The sequence below is a fragment of the Crocuta crocuta genome, unplaced genomic scaffold (genome assembly GCF_008692635.1).
Source record: "Crocuta crocuta isolate KB4526 unplaced genomic scaffold, BGI_CrCroc_1.0 scaffold58, whole genome shotgun sequence".
Taxonomy (NCBI): domain Eukaryota; kingdom Metazoa; phylum Chordata; class Mammalia; order Carnivora; family Hyaenidae; genus Crocuta; species Crocuta crocuta.
Genome location: NW_027532417.1, coordinates 1,108,871 through 1,132,499, shown reverse-complemented (window position 1 = coordinate 1,132,499; position 23,629 = coordinate 1,108,871). Strand labels below are relative to the sequence as shown.

Here is a 23,629-nt window from a genome sequence, read left to right as displayed (position 1 = left end):
GTCTCAGGCTCAAGGATTATTCCTGCTATAAGCACAATATATGAAATATTTAGTGTTCCCCTTTGTGAGCTTTTTCATTAATTCAGAAAACCCACGATCAGATGAACTGCAAGATACTACCTTAATTCATATTAGAACAGCAGATGTGAGTAATTAATTGCAACCTAATGGCTCTTCATTTTACAACATAATTGAAAATGTTGGTCTGCAATAATTTAGAATAAGCAACACAATGAAATTGATAAACCCATAGTTGTAAAAATGTTTTAGCAGATTATGAAGCAGTAAGCATTGACAGGTATAGAAATCAATTATAGATAATTTTCTTTCTAGGGAAAGACTTTATTAAAATGAGGAACACACATCATCTAGTCAAAGACCTATTATCAGGACAGAAAACAGTAAGCATAATGATGGTAAATACATGAACCATTCCATTGGTCATGTTAAGGTAAGATAAATACAGAGTGGCTAATAATAGAAGCCTACAATGAAAATAAAAAGAAATGTAATTTCAAATCTGCCCAAGTAGTTTTGGCTTCAGAAACAGAAAGGGCCAAGAAGTAACTGTGGATGAGACTCAAGCCCAGACTTGACTAAATCTCATAACATGGCATCCAGAATCTGGAAGCCCAGGCCGTCTGGTCCGGAGCCCATGGGACCAACCACTACACTATACTATACTGCTATGGCCAGAAACCATTGCTCTAGGATCCCAGTTTTTCAGACATTTCAAACAGCATTTTTTCAAACTTTTATTTATGAATTCAGAATTCAGAAGAGGTACTATGACAGAATTGGGTGGGGTGACACCTGGGGGTTAGGGGAAGGGGCTAGCACTCTCTTTCTATCCTTGTATGACATCTGAGGTACTACTGAAACCCTAGATATCCAGAGAATGCATACTGGAAATTAGTGCTCCACAAAAGAAATCTGCTAGTTTTTAGAGAATAAAACTGCCACCACATCGACTTGCTAGACCCTCTGCTCCTAGGAGAACACTGAGCCAAAGAACATGAGTATAGCATTATGCCAAATTTCCTGGGCTAACAGAGCCCATATCTTCCATACAGAACACATAATTCCTCTATGAATTCATCTCTGTACATATTTGCTATTGTCTTTGAGAAAATATAAGTGGTATTGGAGATACATGAGGATACGTAGTTCTCTTGTGTGTGGGCTTGACATAATTTCCCATTTATCATGAAAAAAATAGGGCTGAGGTTATGGAATGCCAATTCCAAGACTACATTACAAAAAGGCTGTGACTTCATTTTACTTGCTTACTTTAGATTTCCCCATCACTCTCTTTCATGGGAGCCAGATGTCTTACTGTGAGCTTTCCTACAGATAGGATCACATGGCCAGGCGCTGATATCTCTGGATATAGGCCAGAGGGGATCTAAGCCTGTCAGCGTCTATATGAGTGACCACGAAAGTAGATTGTCTTCTTTTTGGTTCTTGAAATAATCACAGCCCCACCTGACATCTTGTGAAAGACCTTAAGCCAGGGGATCCAGCTAAGGTACCCCAAAATTCCTGAACTGCAGTAACTGCGAAATAATAAATGTTTGTTGTTTTAAGCCACAAGTTTTGGGGTAATTTTTTATACAGCAATAATTAGCTAATATACTATTATGCCTCTCAGTTCATTACTAAAAATATCCAGCCAGGTCAGAAATGACTTCTACATTACTGTCTATTTGTGAATATTAAAACAGGAGCAACAGTTCAAGTCAACAAATATTTTTAAGCACCTAGGTATTCTAAGCACTGTGTTGGGTTCTTGCTCAAAGATAAATTAATTGCTCAAAAGCAATATATAAGTTAGTGGAAGAAACAAAATGAAGTAATTATGGTATAAGGTAATTATGGATTTAATGGAGATAATGTATGAGGTATCATAACACAAGACAAAATGTACAAGTTATAAGCTCAGTCTGAGGAAGAGAAAGCTATTGGGGTGGAAGGTAAATATGGGACTTGAAGTAGGAGTTTGCTAAACAAAAGAAAAGATCAATCACTTAATTCATTCATCTCTCAAACTTCTTTTGATCATCCAGTAGAACCTAGCACAGAACATATGTTTGCCAGATTCTACTATTTCTTAAAATCTAGATCAAAGCTTACTTGCTTCATGAAATCGTTTTACACCTCTGGGCTCATTGAACTAATTATCAAGACATGTGATTAAATAGCCTGATAGATTTAGAGTCACAATGAAGCTTGTAAAAAGAATTCATTACAGATAATCTCCCCCAAATTACTGATACTACAAATCTGCATTTAAAATTTTTTTGATGTTTTAATTTATTTTTGAGAGAGAGAGAGAGAGACAGAGTGNAGACGGAGACACAGAATCTGAAAACAGGCTCCAGGCTCTGAGCTGTGAGCACAGAGCCTGATGTGGGGCTTGAACCCACAAACCATGAGGTCATGATCTGAGCTGAAGCTGGATGCTTAATCAACTGAGCCACCCACGCGCCCCCAAATGTGTATTTTAAAAAAGCTGCTTTGAGGCTTCCTTTTCATCCAATATAGAGTAACAAAGACTAGTCTGGAGAAGCCAAGGTGGCTATAGAGTTTATAAGACAGAGTATCTGAGACAGGAGAGTTACACAAAGAGAACTACTCGCACTGTCCTGCCCCAGAGGATTAAGCTGAGCATTGATCAGTGTATACATATGAGGAAATACTACTGACTGGGAAAAGAACCAACAAAGGAGATTAGTAGCAATAATTCTCAGTGATCACACAAGTCCAGGGATAATGCCTATTCCTACCAACCAGACTGGAACTTAGTGATTCATAGGACACTGGGTAAAATATTCTAAGAGACTTCCCTCAAGAGTTGGTTATTAGTCTTACAATGAACACTGTTTTAGTCCCAGCAAACAATCATAAAAGCTAGACCTAAAAGGACCAAATTATTTCCAAGTAAGTTAAGTGCATCCCAGTAGAACCGGAGAGGTTGTCTTAAGACTATAAATAGGAATTAAAAAATGCCTACCACCACCACCTAACAACATTAAATTCATAATATCCAAAATCCAATCAGAAATTAACAGGAATGCAAAGAGGCAGTACAATATGACTTATAATGAAAAGAAACAATAATCAATCAAAACTGCCCCAAAGTGATACACATGTTAAGAATATTCAAACAAGAACAATAAAATAGTGATTAAAATTATTCCATATGATAAGGAAGTAGAGTCATGAAAGATACAAAAATTACCAAAATTATATTTCTAGAGATGAAATTTATATTATGGGAGGTAAAAATGCACTAGAGGGGATTAGCAGCATATTAGATATTACAGAGGAAAAGATAACTAAACTTGAAGACATAGTAATAGAAACTCTAGAAAATGAAATATGGAGAGAAAACAAAATTTAAGAAAAATGAAAAAAGTATCACTGAGGTTATGAACAACACCAAACAGCCTAATGTGTATGTAATTAGAGGGGAGACAGAAAAATGTCTTAAAGAAATAAGGCAGGAAATCTTCCAAAGTTGAAAAGTACAAATTCATAGATGCAAGATACTTGATAAAACCTAAATATAAGAAAGGTGAAAATTATATAAAAATAAATGTCAAATAAGCACATGAAAACATTCTTAACTCATTGGCTACTAGGGAAATGTAAGTTAAAACCACAATAAGATACCACTGCACATGTATTAGAATGATTAAAATTAAAAAAAAAGATTGAATATTCTAACTGTTAGTGAGGATATGGAGAAATTAGAACTCTCATACACAGCTGATAGGAATGTAAAATAGTATAACAGTTTGTCAAAGGTCAAACACTTTGGAAATTTTTTTTTTTAATTTCTTGAAAGATTATATATTGGAGTGCCTGTGTGGCTCAGTTGGTTAAGCAGACAGCTTCAACTCAGGTCATGATCTCACAGTCCATGGGTTTGAGCCCTCCATCAGGCCCTGTGCTGACAGCTTAAAGCCCAGAACCTGCTTCATATTCTGTGTCTTCAGCGTTGGCAGTATAGTGGTGAGCATATCTGCCTTCCATATTCTGTGTCTTCCTCTCTCTCTCTGCCTCTCCCTTGCTTATGTTCTCTCTCTCTCAAAATTAAATAAGCATTACAAACTTAAAAAAAAAGAAAGGTTATATATTAATTAACCAAATATTCCAGCCATTCTACTCTTAGATATTTGTACATGGTAAATAAAAGTACATGTCCATACATGTCATTGCAGCTTTCCTTAGAATCACTAAAAACTCGAAAAAAACTTAAGTGCCAATCAACAAGTGGATAAACATTGTGGCAAGTTCAAAGTAGAATACTACTCTCTGACTGGAGACATTATCTGATAACTTATGAAATGAACATTTTAAAATTTCACACTTATTGATCTTCAGCATTTTACCTACCATTCTACATAAAGCTACACACAATGGTCTTCCATATTCCCCATCATAATGAACTAGAAATCCTTTATTCAGTTGCTGACACCAGAAGCCTAGAAGTCTTTGTTGGTACCATCTTCTCCTAAATCCTCCTCATATATAATCCATCACTAAAATAATCTGATTTTACTCTCTAAATATTTTGCAAATCTGTTCTTGTCTCCATATTTATTAATACCACCTGCACTTGGGCACTCATTATAGATTATTGCCTCCTAATACACTCCCCTGCATAGATTCTTCCATTTCAGTTTATTTTTAACATCTCAACCAAAGTTATTTTCTCAGAATGGAAATCTGATAACATTACCACTTCTTAATGACTTCTCATCACTCTTAGGGGATAGAACTCAGTTTATCATCCAACCTACCGAAACTTTGAGAGCAAAGGGAAGTTCACTTAATTACATCAGTCCAACAGGCATAGACCAGGACTTCCCTGAGGCATCAAGAATATGTTGCCACACTACAAATAAGTCCCTTGGTTACCTGGCCCCTAACCTTTTCCCTCAGGTTCTTCTTTATACACAACATCCCCTAGCTCTCTCTTAGTTCCAGACACACACTCTTTTACTGTCTCCTCGTTGTATTTCTTATGGACAAAAAGCTTTTACACATACAATTTCTACTGCTGGAAAGCTCTCCCTGTCTCAACTTCTCATTTGTGAACTAGAGATAGTGATTTTATGTATTTTGGAGGGCTCTTTTAAGGATTCAGAGTTAATATATGTAAACCACTTAGTACATAGCACTAAAGGTAATTCTTATTACTATCACTGCTACTATTTCTTCTTCTCTCTACTTGGTTAACATCTACTTTAGGTCCTTGAGTTATAAGCTTAATTATCAATTCCTCAGAAATTCTCTCCCAACCTCCATGACTATTGACATATTGACTCAACAGATATTAATTGTGTGTCTACTATATGCCAGGCAGGCTCTGTACTAGAAACTGAGGATAATGGAGAGAAAAGAACAAGAAAATCTGTATTTTTTTGAGCTGATATTTTAGTGTAGGAAACATATGGTAAAGCAGAGTAAATAAACAAAAGGTTACTAGATAGTGATTAGCACTGGAGAAAAATAAAGGAGGGAAGAGATTAGAATACCAGAGATTTGAGGTTTCATTTTAAAATAAGATGATCTGAGGGCTATCTGGGCAGCTCAGTTGGTTAAGCAGCTGACTTCAGCTCAGATCATGATCTCATGGTTCATGGGTTTGAGCCCTGTGTTCATGGTCTGTGCTGACAGCTCAGAGCCTGGAGCCTTGTTTGGATTCTTTCTCTCTCTCTCTCACTGTCTGTCTCTCTCAAAAATAAACTTTAAAAAATTATAAAATAGGATGATCTGGGAAGACCTTATTGATAAAGTTACATTTGAACCAGGATCTTAAGAAGATAAGAAAGTAAAATAGTTAACTAAGAGCAATATAGACAGAAATGAAGAGCAGTGCTAAGGTCCCTAGGCAAGAGCGTTCCTGGTATTTTCAAGGAACTTAAGGTTGATGAAGAATGAATAAGAAAAGAGTGGGTATTACAGTAAAATAGGAAATGAGAACTTTTGCTCTGACTGATATGGGAGGCCTTTTGGGCAGAGCAGAGGAGTGATAGGATCTGATAACACATTTTGTCAGAATAGGTAGAGGGGAAAACAGTAAAAGGGAGACCAAATTACCCTCTTTTAGGCATGGCACCATTGGTGATCTTCATAGCTCTTATCACAGTTGCAATTTTATGTGTGTTTATATGATTACTTGATTTCCTATCTTTTCTGCTAGATCTTAAACTCCATGAGGCTATGAATTGTATACAATTCTACTCACTATTAAATGGCCAGAGTCAAACATAGATTTTATAACCTATTAGTTCTTCAATAAATATTTGTTGAATAATTGAGTGAAAGAATGAATGCATATTATTATGTTTCAATCTTTTTTATCTCTTTAATAGACTGCAAGCTCCTACATGAAATTCAAAGCTATAATTTATACTTTTTTCCCATTTTCTATCACAACTAGACTATAAATGCTCAGTAAATACTTAGTAACTTGATTTGCTCTTCCCTGGTCAACTTTCACATCTTTTACACTATAAATATTCTTTAAAAAAAAACTTGAAGAATTACAAAAGAAAACTTCTAAAGGTCAAGATAAACTTTAAAAAGTCTAAACAAGGAACATGAACTCTTAAGGTTTACATATTGCCAGAAACTATGAAACACACAAGGGAAAACCAGTGATGGATTTTTTCTTGTCTTTTGGGAAATAAGACTTGATAATAGAAGTTTATTTATAATCATAGTTGCAAAATTGCCTCTAGGAAAGCAATAATAATGGGGCAAGTTATCGTGTTTCCTTATAAATCCAATTTAAAATAAGAAAAACTGAACTAAAACTTGGTCATACTTGTCAAAAATATACTGAGAACCAAAGCTACAGCATTTACCAATCAAGTCTCAGTCCAGTTTACTAACACTGTAATATAAAAAATAGGCATTAATCGTATAACTGAAATAATCAACAATAATACATTTATTTTTGTGCTTGGGAATACTTGATAAATTTTAAATACACAATAAATACATTATTCATTCTGTAGTGGTTTTTTGCTGGACTAAAGAGTATATAATGTTTTAAATACTGTGTTTAGAAATAGTATTTAAACTAGGCTAATAATAGAGTCTTCACTATCTCTGATTACTTTTTCTTCTCTAAAGACACCTTTACTTGCAAAATTGCTATTATGAGCTTTCTTTCACTATGTGTCAAATTCCCATTACTAAATCAAAACAGAACCTAATTTCTTTCCATGAACAATTTGTATGCAAATCATAGAGTATATGCAGCATTCATATAACAGAGAAGTCCCAATGAATTTGCCTCCTTTCCAGAAATATCCTTCAATATGCTTGTGTTTTGGTCGCTATTAGTGTAGGTTTAGTAGAAGGCACCTTGCAATTCTTTCATGGTTGGACAAGCAATAAGGTAGAAACCTAAAACATAAATTTCAAATTGCTTTCATTTCCTTTAACCTATTTGTCAAGTATAAACTATGAACAACCCAAATAATTTTCCAAAGCTCTAGCAAAATATAACCTATAGCTCTAGAGGCTGTGGGATGTCATTACCACTATTTAATTAAGCACACTCTCCTCCCACCCTTAATTCTAAACAAATTAGAGAAAACACAGAATATGCATTTATAAATTTTTCCCTCTCACTCTTTCATTTAATTATGATTTTGATAATTTTTCCTGCTAAGAATATTTTCAGTAATATTTATGAAATTATATGAGAATTAGGGCAAACACACCATGATGTACAACCTATGCGGTCACATAGGATCCCATACTTAAAATGACCCCCTGCTCATTTTAATGCTCTGCTTTGCTATCTTGAAGTTATCCCTGTTTTTTTAAAAGAGAGGACCCATATTTTGTTGTTGTTCAGAGCTGCAAATTTTGTGAACAGTAGAGATGGCTAATCCAAGTAAATTGATTAGTCCAACCTTCAAGCAAAGCAAAAACATAAAAATTTCTGAACAAAGAAAGCAATATATTGAACCAGAGATCTTTAGATTCTAAGACAGCAACTAAAGCAAATGATACAGCAATGGATATGATAGAACAAATGCCAAACAAAAGTGACAGTTTCATTGTTATAAATATTTTTTAAAAATTTTCTTGTTGCTTAATTGAAAGAAATATTTTCAATACTACAGGAAGTAAGTTTTAATCAGAATTGCTAAAGAAAACATTTATCTTGAAAAGTTTTGACACACAAGTTTTTTTTTATTTTCTAGTTCTTTTGAAATATATCCTTAGCATTTTAGCTTTTCACCAAAGACAGATGAAAAAGATAACAGAAAATGTAATTTCCAAAAAAAATTGTCTCATTGATGAGAAATCTTGGGAATAATCTTAAAACTAAGAACAAAGCCAAATATAGAAATAGAAATACTAAAGAATATACAGAAGCAATGGACTTTCTCCATTAGTTTTTCTGAAGAAGCTTTCCATAGGTCCTCTGTCTTTGGATCTTGATTGATTAAGAGCTCAGTTTTGGTGTCAGCTGATTTGGGTAAGATACTCTGATACATAATAGTGATGTGATTTGGTACAGATCATCTCATCTTTTTGAACCTCAGATTCTTCAATTAAGTTATGCAAGGATTAAATTAAATGAGGTAATAAGATAAGCAAAAGATCTGACTAAAGTAAATCCTTCATAAATATTAATTTCCTCAGCTCTCAGGATAGAGCATCAAGTCTATCAACAGAATAGAGAGAGCAGCTTCTTAACAGATAGAGCAGGCCATGAGATGTCAGGCATCAAATCATGCCTGATGCCATATTTAAAGGCAAAGCAAGTCTAGCTGCAACAGGCAACTCATTTACTGGGGCTGAATTTGTGGAGAAAGCTCAGGACTTAGGAGTTCTTAGTTCACTAAGATAGTCTAACAGGCAGAGTATTATCCATTGGGATCTGTTGGGTAAGCAGTTAGCCTCAGTGAAGCTTTAGAAGGCAGGGCTGAGGTTGCTTGGGTGCCTCAGTTGGTTAAGCGTCCAACTCTTGATTTCAGCTCAGGCCATGATCTCAAGGTTGTGAGGTGGAGCCCTACGTTGGGGTCCACTGGGCATGGAGCCCACTTTAGATTTTCTCTCTCTTTGCCGTTCTCCAACTGTCTCTTTCTCCAAAACAAAACAAAAACTGGGGTTGCAGGCTTAGAAAGAAATCTGACAAGATGGAGATAGGAAAGGAGGAGTCTAAATATAAAGCCGGACCTGAGAATTGGTGTGAGGAAATTGTGACTCCAGCGCAACTTCAGACTGCACCAGCCAGTTATTCATTTACAAGTGCCTAATTCCAGCTTGGTGCCAAGCCTATGAGATGAACAACAGATGCCTCATCCTGGATTTAATGAATTTATTGTCTAGTGTGACAGACCACATAGTGAGAGAAGTACGCTAGAGATAAACTTCGTGTTATGGGGCAAAGAGAAGCCACTGGATTGGGGGAGTGACTTTTTCAGAGATAGTACCTATATTGATTATTGCTTAGAAGGCTGCATAGGATCTATCCCCCCCAAAAAAGGTAAAAGAAATTCCAAACATATAAAGACTACAGAACACCCAGGCTCCAGTGTCCACAACAGTGAAACATTCTCAATTTCATAGGAGAAACTCAGGTAAAATGTGGCTAAGGCTGTTTTGAATACTATCTGTTTAGGTTCAGATTGTTTACTCTTAAAGCAGAGCTGAGTCTTCTCAGGAGAGCTCAAGTAGCCCAATGGGATGAACTAGGAAGGCAGAGGCTAAGAAACTGAGGCAAAGAGAATACAACAATAATAGAAGAGTCAGTAGTAAAGCTGGGAAATACACAAATAATCCCTGACTCTCATCTTAGTTAAGATCACTCATTTCTCCTATTTGGAACTTTAATCAGTGACTAGTAAAATGGCCAGATATCTTAGTCTTTTCTTTTCCTAATCTTTCCATCAAGGTAACAAGAAGACAGAAATGGCCAAAAAAGACCATTTTGTGAGGGGTAGTTTGGACACTTTGCCAATTAGAAAGTAGTTCAGAATAATTATAAATTGATCTCTTATTCTAATCTGTCATTATTACATCATTTAAATTCCATATATGGACTTAAAATGTATAAGACCTCATCACCATCTCAGTAAACCTGCAAAGGCAATACGACCAGTCATAATAACCTCAGTAAGAAGACACCCTGTTTCTTTTTCCTTACATTCTGTCTGTCCTTAACTCATCTTTACTGCAAGTCCATGAACAAATTTTGTGATAGCCTTGTATGTTACATAAATGTTGTTTCCCTAAATCCAAACCCCAAACCAGCCAATGTGATACATTGTAGGGCATGTATACATTAGGGTAGAGGATCACTGAAAGGCTAGAAGGATCTCCTGCTTCTGGTTATTCAGGCAGGTAACCAATTACAATAAATGAGACTAAGGGTGATTTATTCTGTTTTTAATAATCTATAAAAGAGAGGTTCCACAAGTTCTCTGTATTTACATTTCCCTCCTGACTTTCTTTTCATGGCCATATGCTTCATAAAAAAAAATAAATGGAAGAAGAAACATATGTAAATCTCAACACAAGAAGTATAATAATTATATATCCCCAGAAAAGCTGTTCATATTTTTAAAAAGCAAGGGAACAGGAAACTCCTACAACCTTAATACATATAATATGAAATGGAAATCACAGAAGTTATCAAAGGCTATTTACTTTATAAAGTTAGAGAGGCAAAAATTCATATTTTTTCTTTCAATTACTCATGATTAGGCCAGTATGCTATGAAGTTTGTAAATTCTTTCACAACATACACCTACACAAAATATACTGTATTTGTCATGTAGCAAAAACCTTTATGTAAGGAGTAGGGAATTTTCTGTACACAAAATTTCAGTATTCACAGGAGACACTTGAACAATGAGACGAAAATTTCATTTTCACTTCCATGGCAAGACTCACCACCATTTACATGATAAAATATCTTAAGAACAAAGAAACCTCAAATTTGGTGCAGATAACAGAAATTTCCTAATTACATTAAAAACAATTTATTGCCCTTGACTCCTTCATAAAATGTGCCCTGGGAGTTTCTCATGGAAAGAAAGGCTTGCATCTACTTTTGTCATGTTTTAGGTATTATACTTTTCTGTGTTAATATACTTTTAGCTATTTTCATAGAAAAACCAGGGGATGTAACATACCTAATCCTAGTTCCCTGGAACCAAGGGGACTTATAATTGGACTAATGATTTTTTTTTTTACTATGAGGAAAACTAATTAAGTAATAATTTAAAAAAAAAAAAAACCCTTCACTGTATGTGATAGATTTTTTTTCCCTGACAGCTAGAAGCCTACAACTTCTGAATTAATTTATCTGGTTATGAGAACTGAAAATTTATTTGAATAATTCAGTTTAACTCCTTAATTGCTCCACATTTGTGAAAGAAGAACAATGATTAAAAGTTACATTTTCAAATATCAAGCAGCTCTAAATTTACCGTATAGCATAGTTAAAAGACAATGAATCTTGTACCTTGAGATTAATTGTGGGCAGGAACAGGGGAAGAATTTATCCAACAATAAACTAATCCACAATTTGAAACCTCTATCCTGAAGAGACACAATGTTTAACAGGGAGCCAAGTGATTTGGAGGTCTAAAAGTTAGCCCTATTTTGTTTGTAGGTACAGATAGAAAGCACAGTAAGGTGTAGAGCATTTGTACTTGGCTACCTTTTATCCTCTGAGCTAGAAGGAGGTGCCTCATTACTGAAGCTAAGTGAACAAGAGGTGTCATGTCACAAAATTGAAGTAGGAGGGATGGCATATATGTGTGGGCTAGAAAGGAAAGAGTGGATTTTCCATGATGTTACATGTAGTCAGCTCTCTCCTTAGGAGCTACTCAGAATTAACTTAGTGAAGGAGCATCTGGAAGTGATATCAGCAAGAAAGTAGAATAGGAGGTACCAGTTTTTGTTCTCTTGCCCTGTTCCTCCCCCCCCAAAAAACCCAATAAGCTATCCATGAAGGAAAATATCCCTGGGGGGGGGGGTCCACGGGCAAATTAAGAACCTGTGGCAATACAGTTGAAGAAAAAATGGAGACTAATCACACACATAGGATTGCTGGGGACACTGGCATACTTGAGATGTCTGGAGATGGCTAGGAGCAAAGAAGGTCAAAGTCTATCAGTATCAGCCACACAGCGAATGCCACCATGGTCTCCAGTGTTCTGCACTGAAGAGGACCCCAGGAGCCTTTGCCCTGAGTATCTCAAAACCTTCTGAAGCAGATGGCAGCCACAGACCCTCAGAGCTTTCACAGTGGAGAAGCTCATAATGTTTACTGGTGTGGATTCCAGTGGCCTGCTCCACAGAGGACATTAGCAGCTTTTGCCACCAAGGTAAACAACAGCCACTGTCACTGAAGACCCCTGGAGAAGGAAATATTGCTATATACATCTAGTGACCCCTACCCCAGAAGGAACTGCTACATACTCCACCACCCTAGAACTGGGGCTTCCCTTTCCATCAGCCCGTGGACATGTGCTGGACTCCAGAGCCACAGTTGCTCTCCACATGCCTGGACTCCAGATCTCTGGTAGCATCATATGCATGTGTACCTCAGACTCCAGAGCCACAGCCACAATGAGCATGTTTGTACCTCAAGCCCCAGAGCCATGGTTGCTTGGCATATGCTTATTCTCTAGACTCAAGCTCCATGGTCACTCTGCAAGAAACTTCACCTAGAATGGCAAAGCCACTGCCTCAGTGAGAATGTCCATGACCCAGAACCTGAAGCCACTATAGTTCCATTTGTGCCTGAGTTCTGGACCTCAGCTCTACCACTACTCCGTGGACTCTAGGCTCTAGACCATAGCTTTGTGGCTGGCTTACAGATGCCCAAGCATCTGATACTAGTGCCACTGCAACCATGAGTGCACTGATGGGCCAGACGTGATGCCAAGAGGGAGCCTCTTGGCCACAAATTCTCCCATGGTAGAAAAAAAGATCAAAAGAACCCCAAAAGCCTTTGCATCAAAGATGTCAATAGCCATTGCTGTTACTGTGGATACCTACAAACTTTGCTGCTAAGTACCCCTACAATCAGCTGAAAGAGCTACAGGAAGAATACTGTGCTAAGCCCTCATCAGACATGGAAATGCCACACTATACCCAGCTGGCACCCTTGCATTCACCTGCAGATTAAGGTCTTTCTCTGCCTAAAGCAGTTCCTAAATTCTAGAATTGACTGCTCCATCAAATATGCACACAACAATGCAAGGCTACAAGAAACACACACACACACACACACAAAAATCAAGGAAACAAGACACAAAGGAGCACAATGATTTTCCATGAGGAAAACCCTATAGTGGATACACACAAGATAAAGAGAAAGGAATTAAAGCATACCACTACAGAAAATAATTAAATCACAAAGGGAGACAGCCAAAGAGGAAGAAAGGAATAAGGAACTATATAATAGCCAGGAAACAATGAATAAAATGACAATAGTAAGCCCCTACCTATCAATAATTATGCTTAATATAAATGGATTGAATTCTATACTCAAAGACACAGGGTGCCTGAATGGATTAAAAGAAACAAGACTCTACCTCAGGAAACTAGAAAAAGAAGAGCAAATTAAATCCAAAGCAATCAGATGAAATTAAATAGTAAGTAGAGCTTAAATCAAAGTTGAAAACAGGAAACCAGTAGAGAAAGTCAGTGAAACCAAAAGGTGGGTCTTTGAAAAGACGAATAATTTTGACAAACCTCTAGTGAGGCTAACTAAGAAAAAAAAAGAGAAGACACAAATTACTTGTATCAGAAATGAAAGAGAAAATGCCGTTATAGATCCCATGGACATTAAAAAAAATAGTAAAGGAATACTATGACCAGTTTTATGCCCACAGATTTGATAATCAAAATGAAATAGACCAATTGCTTAAAAGACACAATCTACCAAAACACAAACATGAAGAAACAGATGATCTGAATAGGCTTATATCTATTGAAGAATTTGAGTCAAAAATTAATAAACTTCCCAAACAGAAAGTCTCAGATTCAGATGGGTTCACTGGTGAATGCAATCAAAATTTAAGGAAGAATTTATATCAATTCTACACAATTTCTTTCAAACAATAGAGGGAAAGGGAATAGATCTTAACTTATTCTATCAGTCCAACATTACCTTAATACTAACACCAAACACACTACAGAAAAGAAAACTATAGCCCAACATTTCTGATTAATATGAAAATCCTCAACAAAAAATAGTAAAATTAAAAAACACATAAAAATAATTATACATCACAACCGAGTAGGATTTATTCAAGATATGCAAAACTGGCTCAAAATTTGAAAACCAATTACTATAACCCATCACATCAACAGAATAAAAAAGAAAAACCCCTTCATATCAATAGATATAAAAAAAGATTTGACAAAATCCAGTACTCATTCATGACAAATAGTCTTAGAAAACTAGCAATAGAGGAAAACTTTCTCAACTTGATAAAGACTATTCACAGAATATCTATAGCTAACATGATATGAATGATGAGAAAATCAAAGCTTTCCCACTAAGATTAGTTACAAGGCAACAATGTCCTCTCTCATTATGCCTTTCAACACTGCACTGGAACTCCTTGATAATGAAATAAGGTAAGAAAAGGAATAAAAGTGTACAGATTCGGAAGGAAGCTATAAAGCTATGTTTACAGATGACATAATCATCCAAGTGTTAATTCTGAAAGAATCAACAAAAAACTCCTAGAATTAATAAGCAATTATTCAAGGCTGCAAGGTACAAGGTTAATGTACAAAAGCCAGTTGTTTTCCTATATACCAAAAATGAACAAGTAAAATTTGAAATTAAAAAACACAAAATCATTTACATTAGCATAAAATACTTAAGTATAAATCGAGCAAAATATATACAAGATCTATATGAGGAAAACTACACAATTTTGATGGACAAAATCAAAGAACTAAGTAAATGGAGAGATATTTCAGGTTCACATAAGAAGACTTCATATGTCAAGATATCAGTTCTTCCCTACTTGTTCTATAGATTCAATGCAATCTCCATCAAAATTCCAGAAAGTTATTTTATGGATATTTACAGACTGAGTTTGATGTTTATATACAGAGGGTACTATAAATAGCAAACACGATATTGAAGAATAACAAAGTTAGAAAATTGATGCTACTAAAGACTTTGAACGTTTCTATAAAACTACAGTAATCAAGATAGTGGTATTAACAAAAGAACAGATAAATAGATCAACAGAACAGAAAAGGGAGACCAGAAATAGACAGACATAAATAAAGTCGATTGATATTTGACAAAGGGGCAAAAGCAAAACTATGGAGCAAAGATGTCTTTTCAACAAATTGTTCTGGAACAAAGGGACATCTACATGCAAATGAAAATGAATCTAGATACAAACTTACACTCTTCACAGAATTAATTCAAAATATATTTATGACCCAAGATAACCTAGGAACAAACCTAGATGAACTTGAATATAGTGGTTCCTTTTTAAGTACAACACCAAAGACATGATTTATTAAAAAGTTAATTGATGAACTTAACTTGATTAAAATGAAAACTTCTGTTCTATGAAAGACAATACCAAGAGAACTGGAAGAAAATCTACAGACTGGGAGAAAATATCTGCAAAGGACAAATCTGATAGAGGACTTTTGTTCAAAATACAGAAGAACTCCTAGAACCCAACAATAAGAAAATGAAAAATTGATTAAAAAATAGGCTAAAGACCTTAATAAGCATATCACCAAAGAAGATATACAGACATATATATGAAAATATGCTTCAAATCAGATGTCACCAAGGAAATGCAAATTAAAACAACAATGAAATACCAAAATACAACTATTAGAATGGCCAAAATCTACCACTAAACTCTGGTGAGAATGTGGAACAGGATTTCTCATACATTGTTGATGGGGATACAAAATGGCATGGCCATTTTAGAAGATAGTTAGGCAGTTTCTTACAAAACTAAACATACTCTTATATGATTCAGCAGTCATGCTTCTTACTATATTTAACTTAAGGAAGTGAAAACTTATGTCCACACAAAAACTGGCACACAGATGTTTATGGTAGCTTTTATTCATAACTGCCAAACTTAGAAGTTACTAAGATGTCCTCCAGTAGGTAAATAATAAATAAACTATACTACATCCAGATAATGGAATATCATTCACTGCTAGAAAATGATCTATCAAGCCTTGAAAAGACAAGGAGGAACCTGAAATGCATATTACAAAGTGAAGGAAGGTCCTGAAAAGTTACATACTGTACTATTTCAAATATATGACATTCTAGAAAAAGGCAAAACAATACAAAAAAATTAAAAGATTGGCAATTGTCAAGGGTGAGAAGTGGTAAAAAGACAAATCGGCAGAACACAGGATGTTTAGGTCAGGGAAGATTCTCTGTATGATATAAAGATGAATATACATCATTAAACATTTGTCCAAACCCATAGAATGTACACCACCACAAGTGAATCCTAAGGTAAAATATAAACTTTAGGTGATTTATGATGTGTCAATGTAGGTTCATTCTTTGTAGAAAAGTGTACCTGTCTGATGAATTATGTTGATAATGTGGGAGGATATGCATCTGTGGGAGGAAAGGATGTATAGGAAATTTCTGTACTTTTCTCTCAACCTTGTTGTAAACCTAAAACTTTTCTAAAAAATTGTCTTAATTAAAAAAAATAAGCAAGACACAAGTATATGCTGCCAATTAATAGACTCACACATAGGCTGAAAGTGAAGAAATGGAAAAAGATATTCCATGCAAATGGAAAGCAAAGACAAGCAAGGGTAGCTATACTTCTATCAGACAAAATAGACTTCATGTCAAACTTGTAATAAGAAAAAAAGGTGATCATTATAAAATGATAAAAGTATTAATTCATCAAGAGAATAAAATAATTATGAATACATATGCACCCAATATTGGAGCATCTAAATATATAAAGCAAATGTCAACAGCTCCTAAGGGAAAAATAGACAGAAATTCAATAATAATAAAGGACTTTAAACAATGAATAGATCATCCAGACCAAAAATCAATAAGGAAACAGTGTACTTGAAATATGTTTCAGACCAAATGGAGCTAACTGACATTCATAGAACATGCCGTCCAATAGCAACACAATATATTCTTCTCAAGCACAATGGAATATTCTCTAAGAAAAGTCATATGTTAGATCACAATATAAATCATATGTTAGATCACAATACAGAAATCATATCACACAGCTGTTCTGATCACAATAGTATGAAAACAGAAAGTAATAACAGGAATAAAACTAAAAATCGAATCACAAAATATGGAAATAAAACAATGTATTCCTGAACAACCAAAGGGTGAAAGAAGAAATCAAAAGGGAAATATCTTGAAAGCAACAAAATGGAAATATACCATACCAAAACTAATGGGATGCAACAAAAGTAAATCTAAGAAGGCAGTTAATGCAATAAATGTTATATTAATAAAAAGAAAGATCTCAAATAAAATCCTAAGTTTATACTTCAAAAAACCAGTTGGCAAAAGGAAGAAAATACAACAGATCAGAGGAGAGATAAATGAAATAAGAGAATAGAAAAGCAATAGAAGAGATCAATGAAACTAAGAGTGTTTTTTAAAAAAAGATAAACAAAATAGACAAATCTTTAGGTAGGTTAATTATGAAAAAAACAAAGCTGGGAGATGCAAATAAAGTCAGCAATAAAAGAAGAAACATTACAACTGATACCACAGAAAAACAAAGCATCATGAGATGTTATTACAAACAATTATATACCAACAAATTAAATAAATTCCTAAGAATATACAACCTATCAAGCCTGAATATTGAAGAAACAGAACATCAGAACAGACCAATAATGAGAAAGGAAATGGAATCAGTAATTACAATAAACAAAGGTCCAGGACCAGATAGTTTCACAGGTGAATTCTATTGAATAGTCAAAGAATTAATACCTCACAATAAACAAAAGTCCAGGACCAGATAGTTTCACAGGTGAATTCTATTGAATATTCAAAGAATTAATACCAGTCCTTCCTGAACAGAAGAGGGAAGACTCCCAAACTATTTTATGAGGCCAGCATTACCCTGATACCAAAACCAGTTAAGGACATTAAAAGAAAAGAAAATTACAGCTTAATATCCCAGATGAATATGCATGCAAAAATTCCTCAACAAAACACTAGCAAATCTAATTCACTAGCATGTTAAAATAATCATATACCATGATCAAATGGGATTTGTCATTCAGATTCAAGGATCATTCAACACACACAAATTCATGAATGTGATACACCACATTAACAAAATAAAGGATAAAAATTATATGATCATATCAATATATGTAGAAAAGCATTTGACAAAATTTAGTATCCCTTCCTCATAAAATCTCTCAATATTTAGGTAGAGAGGGAATGTACCTCAACATAATAAAGGCCATATATGACAAGTTTAGACACTTAACATCATACTTAATGGTGAAGGGCTGAAAGTTTTTCCTTTATGATCAGGAACATGACAAGGATGCTCACTTCTGTTCAATATAATAGTGGAAGTCCCACCAGAGAAATTCAGCAAGAGAACGAAATGAATGATAGGTATCCAAGTCAGAAAGAAAGAAGTAAAATTGTCTCTGTTTGTAGATGACATGATCTTACCTAGATCCACTAAAATCTGTTAAAAATAATAAAGAATTAAATAGAGATGCTCAATACAAAATCAACATACAAAAATCAGTTGTACAAAAATCTGAAGATACAAATAAATACAAAGATATCCACTGTTCATGAATTGGAAATATTAAAATTGTTAAACTCGCCATACTACCCAAAGCAGTGCACAAATTGAATATAATTCCTTTTGAAATTTCAGTAGCATTTTACATAGAAATATAAAAACCAACAACAATTCATATGTAAACCACAAAGGAGCTCAGATAGTACTCACTTCAGCAGCACAAAGAATAAAATTGGAATGATACAGAGATTAGTGTGGCCCCTGTGCAAGGATGACACACATATTTGTGAAGTGTTACAGATTTTTAATTATTGAATCACTATACTGTACACCTGAAAGTAATATAACACTATATGTTAACTCTGCTGGAATTAAAAGAAAAAAGAGCCCAGATAGCTCAAGCAATCTTGAGCAAGAAGAACAAAATTGGAGGCATCACACTTATTGATTTCAAATTATATTACAAAGTTATAAAATCAAAACACTATGGTACTAATTTAAAAACAGATATTTAGACCATTGAAACAGAATAAAAAGCCCAGAAATAAACCCATGCATATGTATTCAACAAATCTTTGACAAAGTTGCCAAGAATATACAATGTGGAAAGATAATTTCTTCAATAAATGATTTTGAGAAAACTAGATATCCACATGCAAAAAAAGAAGGATGTATATTTCACACTACACATAAAATTTAGCTGAAAATGGATTAAAGTTTTAAATGTAAGACCTGAAAACCATAAATCCTAGAAAAAAGCACAGGGGAAAACTACATGACATTGCACCTGGCAATAATTTGGGGGGGGGGAGGGGAATATGACACCAAAAGCACAGATAACAAAAGCAAAAATAAATGAAGAGGACAGTATGAAACTTAAAAGTTTTTGCATAACCAAACAGTGAACAAAATGAAAAGACAGCTTATGGAATGGGAGATAGTATTTTCAAAACATATGTCTCATAAGAGATTAATATCCAAAATACATAAAGAACTCATACAACTAAACAGCAAAAAAAATCCAAATAAGTCAATTTAAATATAAGAAAAGGACCTGAATATTTTTATAACAAAGATGCACAAATAGACAACATGTGCATAAAAGATGCTCAACATCACTATTCACAAGAGAAGCATACATCAACACTACAGTGGGATACTACAGTGAGATATTACCTCATACTAATAGTATGACTATTGCCAAAAGTCTAAGTTAAGTGTTGACAAGGAAGTAGAGAAAAGGAAGAACTTGTATGCTATTGGTGGGAATGTAAACTGGAATGGCAATTATAGAAAACAGTATGGAGTTTCCTCATAAAGTTAAAAATGTGTCATACGATCCAGAAATCTCACCTATGAGTATATAGCTAAAGAAAATAAAGTCACTATGTCAGACTGGTATCTGTACTCTGAGTTCATTACAGCATTATTCTCAACGGCCAAGATATAGAACCACTTAAGTGCACATCAACAGATATATAAAATATGATATACATATATAATGAAATATTATCTGGCTTTAAAAAAATGGAAATCCAGGAGTGGCTGGGTGGCTCAGTCGATTAAGTGTCCAACTTCAGCTCAGGTCATGATCTCACAGCTCATGAGTTGGATTGGGCTATGTGCTGACAGCTCAGAGTCTGGAACCTGTTTTGGATTCTGTGTCTCCCTCCGTCTCTGCCCCTCCCCTGCTTGTTCGTTCTTTCTTTCTTTCTTTCTTTCTTTCTTTCTTTCTTTCTTTCTTTCTCTCTCTCTCAAAAATATATAAACATTAAAAATTTACAAAAAGGATATTCTGCCATTTGTGACAACATGAATGCACCTGGAAGACACTATGTTAAGTGTATAAAGTCAGGCACAGAAAGACAAATACTACATGATCTCACTTTAAAATGGACTTCAAAAATAATCGAACTCAAAGTAACAGGGTGGAGTACTGGTTACAGGGTCTGAAGAGTTGGAAGAAATAGTAAGATGTTATTCAGAGGCTAAAAACCTGTGGCTAGATGATGAATGAGTTCTGGGCACCCAATATACAGCATGACTATAGTTAATAATAATGTATTATACACTTGAATTTGCTAGGAGAGTAGATCTCAAGTGTTTTTATCACAAAGAAAATTATAACTATAAGAGGTGATGAATATGTTCACTAGCTTAACTGTGGTAATCATTACACAATGTATATGTACATTCAAAACATCATGTTGTACAACTTAAATGTATACAATTTTTATTTGTCAATAATACCTTAATAAACCTGAAAAAATCTGCATAGCAAGACCCGCCTTGGGATCTCACTTAACCAGTCCCGAAATGACTGTTTCTAATGCACTAAAATAGAGACTTGGTGATATATTGCTCAAACATCTGCAGCTGGTAGGTATCTTTTCAAAACTTCACCTCTGATTTAAACCCTATGCTTTCCAAAAATCAGTCATATTTCACCCCCAAACTGATAATATTAGTTTTCTGTTTATTTTTATGTATATAATTTATAGGAGTATCATTAAAAACTAATGAAATATAAGTAGAAAAAAGTAGTAAGAGATTTAGTGATATTTTATATTCAGATTACTATATTTTAAATTCTTAATTGTAGTCAAAAGAAACTAAAGCAATAAATTGTATCTCATCCATTAATGAGTATTATGTAAGCAAGAGTTTCCTGAATACCACCCTAGGGACTCGCATTTAAAGAAAAGCTTTGGCTTCATATTTAAAGTGTGATGAATAAATGTGAATTTATATGTTAAATTAAAATAAAATATTCAACTATGGTATGTATTTTAATACAAGTTCTCTCTTTTATCGATGTTGTTTCAATTAAACAATTAATTGTGGGCCCTGATCACTTAAGATAAGAGGGCTTTCTAATGTCTGAAGAATGTATTGCTCAAGCAGCCAGGATTATTGCTGGACTAACAGCACAGCCTTCAGCTCTCTGTCCTCTCTGGAGATCTCCCTTGGCCAAAGAGAGCTGCCCTGACACTAGAATCTAATGACTGGTTATTTTGCCAATATAAAAAGCCCCACTTCCTCATTCCACTTTGGGAAACTCTGAAAGGTCATCCCAGCTTTAGAGCTCTCTCTGGGATTAACTGAGCTCTTACTGAGACTGCATCATAGACCAATCTCTCCCCAGCTCAGAACTGCTTCCTCTGTTCTCTCTTGATTCTGAAGGCATGTTCCAATAAACATCCTGATCTTTAATGTGTGTGTGAGTCTGCTTCCTGTGAATCTCACAATAGGCTTAATCTGGCTTTCAAAGAGCATCTAACCACTTGCAGCCTGCCTGAGAATCAATGTCAAAGTTGAAGATCTGACTTAAAAACAATCCAGAGATACAGTCCCTGCTTTCTTTCTATCCCTTTCTCACTTTCAAATCCTCTCTCCATGCCTCCTCTTTGGGTGGAGGCCCACAAAAATGGATATCTGATATGTTACTTTAATATACTATAACTTTCATTATATCCCATTACTCTATCATTGTAATTAATAACTATAATATGGTAATATCCACTGCTGCAATAAATGGACTCACAAATTTATATTTCAAACCCAGTAGAAGTTCATTTCTTGCTCGCTTACTAATAGTCACTAGGTAAACAAGTTGGCATGGAGCCTTCTTCCACACAGTTGTTTAGAAGTTTCTGCTATTTTCACCAAATGTTTTCCAAGGTTCCTCTAAGAGATGGCTTCACTGCAAGCAACAAGAAAGGAAAATAGTATATGCAGGGAGAGTTGTGGAGGTATTTGGAGACCACACTTGAAAATGATGTACCTCACTTTCACTGAGTGCTCAGTTTGAGGCCAAACCAAACTGCAAGTAAGAGTGTAGAAATCTAGTCTTCCTGAACATCCAGTAAGAAGAACACAGATTTTGTTGAGCAGGTCTGTCACAATAGGGTTATCCAAAAGCTTCATGTCCTAGGACACAATGGGTTAATTCTCGATACTCAGTTCTTTCTGGGACTTGTATATGATCGATGAATTTGAATTCTTCTTCTGTTAGACCTTCTCTGTATGAGCATTTAATGTGATTGATGCTGTTGATTTCTTTTATGTTCTTACCTTTTCTGTATTTATCTAGGTTACTCCCTATTCCTTATATCACTCTTGACTAACACATATAAGAGAGAAATGTGTGCGTATTTACTTTTAAGCAGTTTTAGTGAAGTATAATTTATATACAAAGAACTGCACATACTTAATGTTTACAATTTGATGAATTTGGATATATGTAAATACACATGTTACTGTCACCACAATAAAGGTAATAGACTTATCCAACACCTCTCAGAGTCTCCTAAATAGGACACCAAAAGCACAGGCAACAAAGGCAAAAAGAGACAAGAGACAAAGAGATATCACACTAAAATTTTTTGCATGGCAAAGGAAACAATCCAAAGAATAAAAAGGCAATGTACAGAATGGCAGAAAATATTTGCAGACCATATATCTGATAGTGGACTAATTCCCAAAATATATAAGTAGCTCCTACAACTCAGTACCAAGAAAAACACAAGCAATCTATTTAAAAAATGGGCAAAGGATTTGAACTTTTTCCAAAGATGATATACATAAGCCAACATGAACATGAAAATTGCTCAATCATTAATTATCATAGAAATACAAATCAAAACTGCAATGAAATGTCACCTCATACCTGTTAGGATAGCTATTATTTATGTATTTATTTATTTATTCATTCATTCATTCATTCATTCATTTTTAAAGAGAGAGACAGAGTGCACACAAGCATGAATGGAGAAGGGCAGATGGTGAGGGAGTGAGAGAATCTTAAGCAGGCTCCATGCTCAGCACAGAACCCAAGG

The 23,629-nt window shown here is 34.7% G+C and overlaps 1 protein-coding gene and 1 non-coding gene across 2 annotated transcripts in view; one reads left to right on the top strand and one right to left on the bottom strand.

Annotated features, from left to right (window-relative positions):
* Positions 1-23,629, bottom strand: part of TNNI3K (TNNI3 interacting kinase) — a 276,640-nt gene that overhangs the window by 203,231 nt on the left and 49,780 nt on the right. The window lies entirely within an intron of this gene.
* On the top strand, positions 18,994-19,097 carry LOC144243863 (U6 spliceosomal RNA). Its single transcript, XR_013338795.1, has one exon. It is a non-coding gene; the product is annotated as a U6 spliceosomal RNA (small nuclear RNA).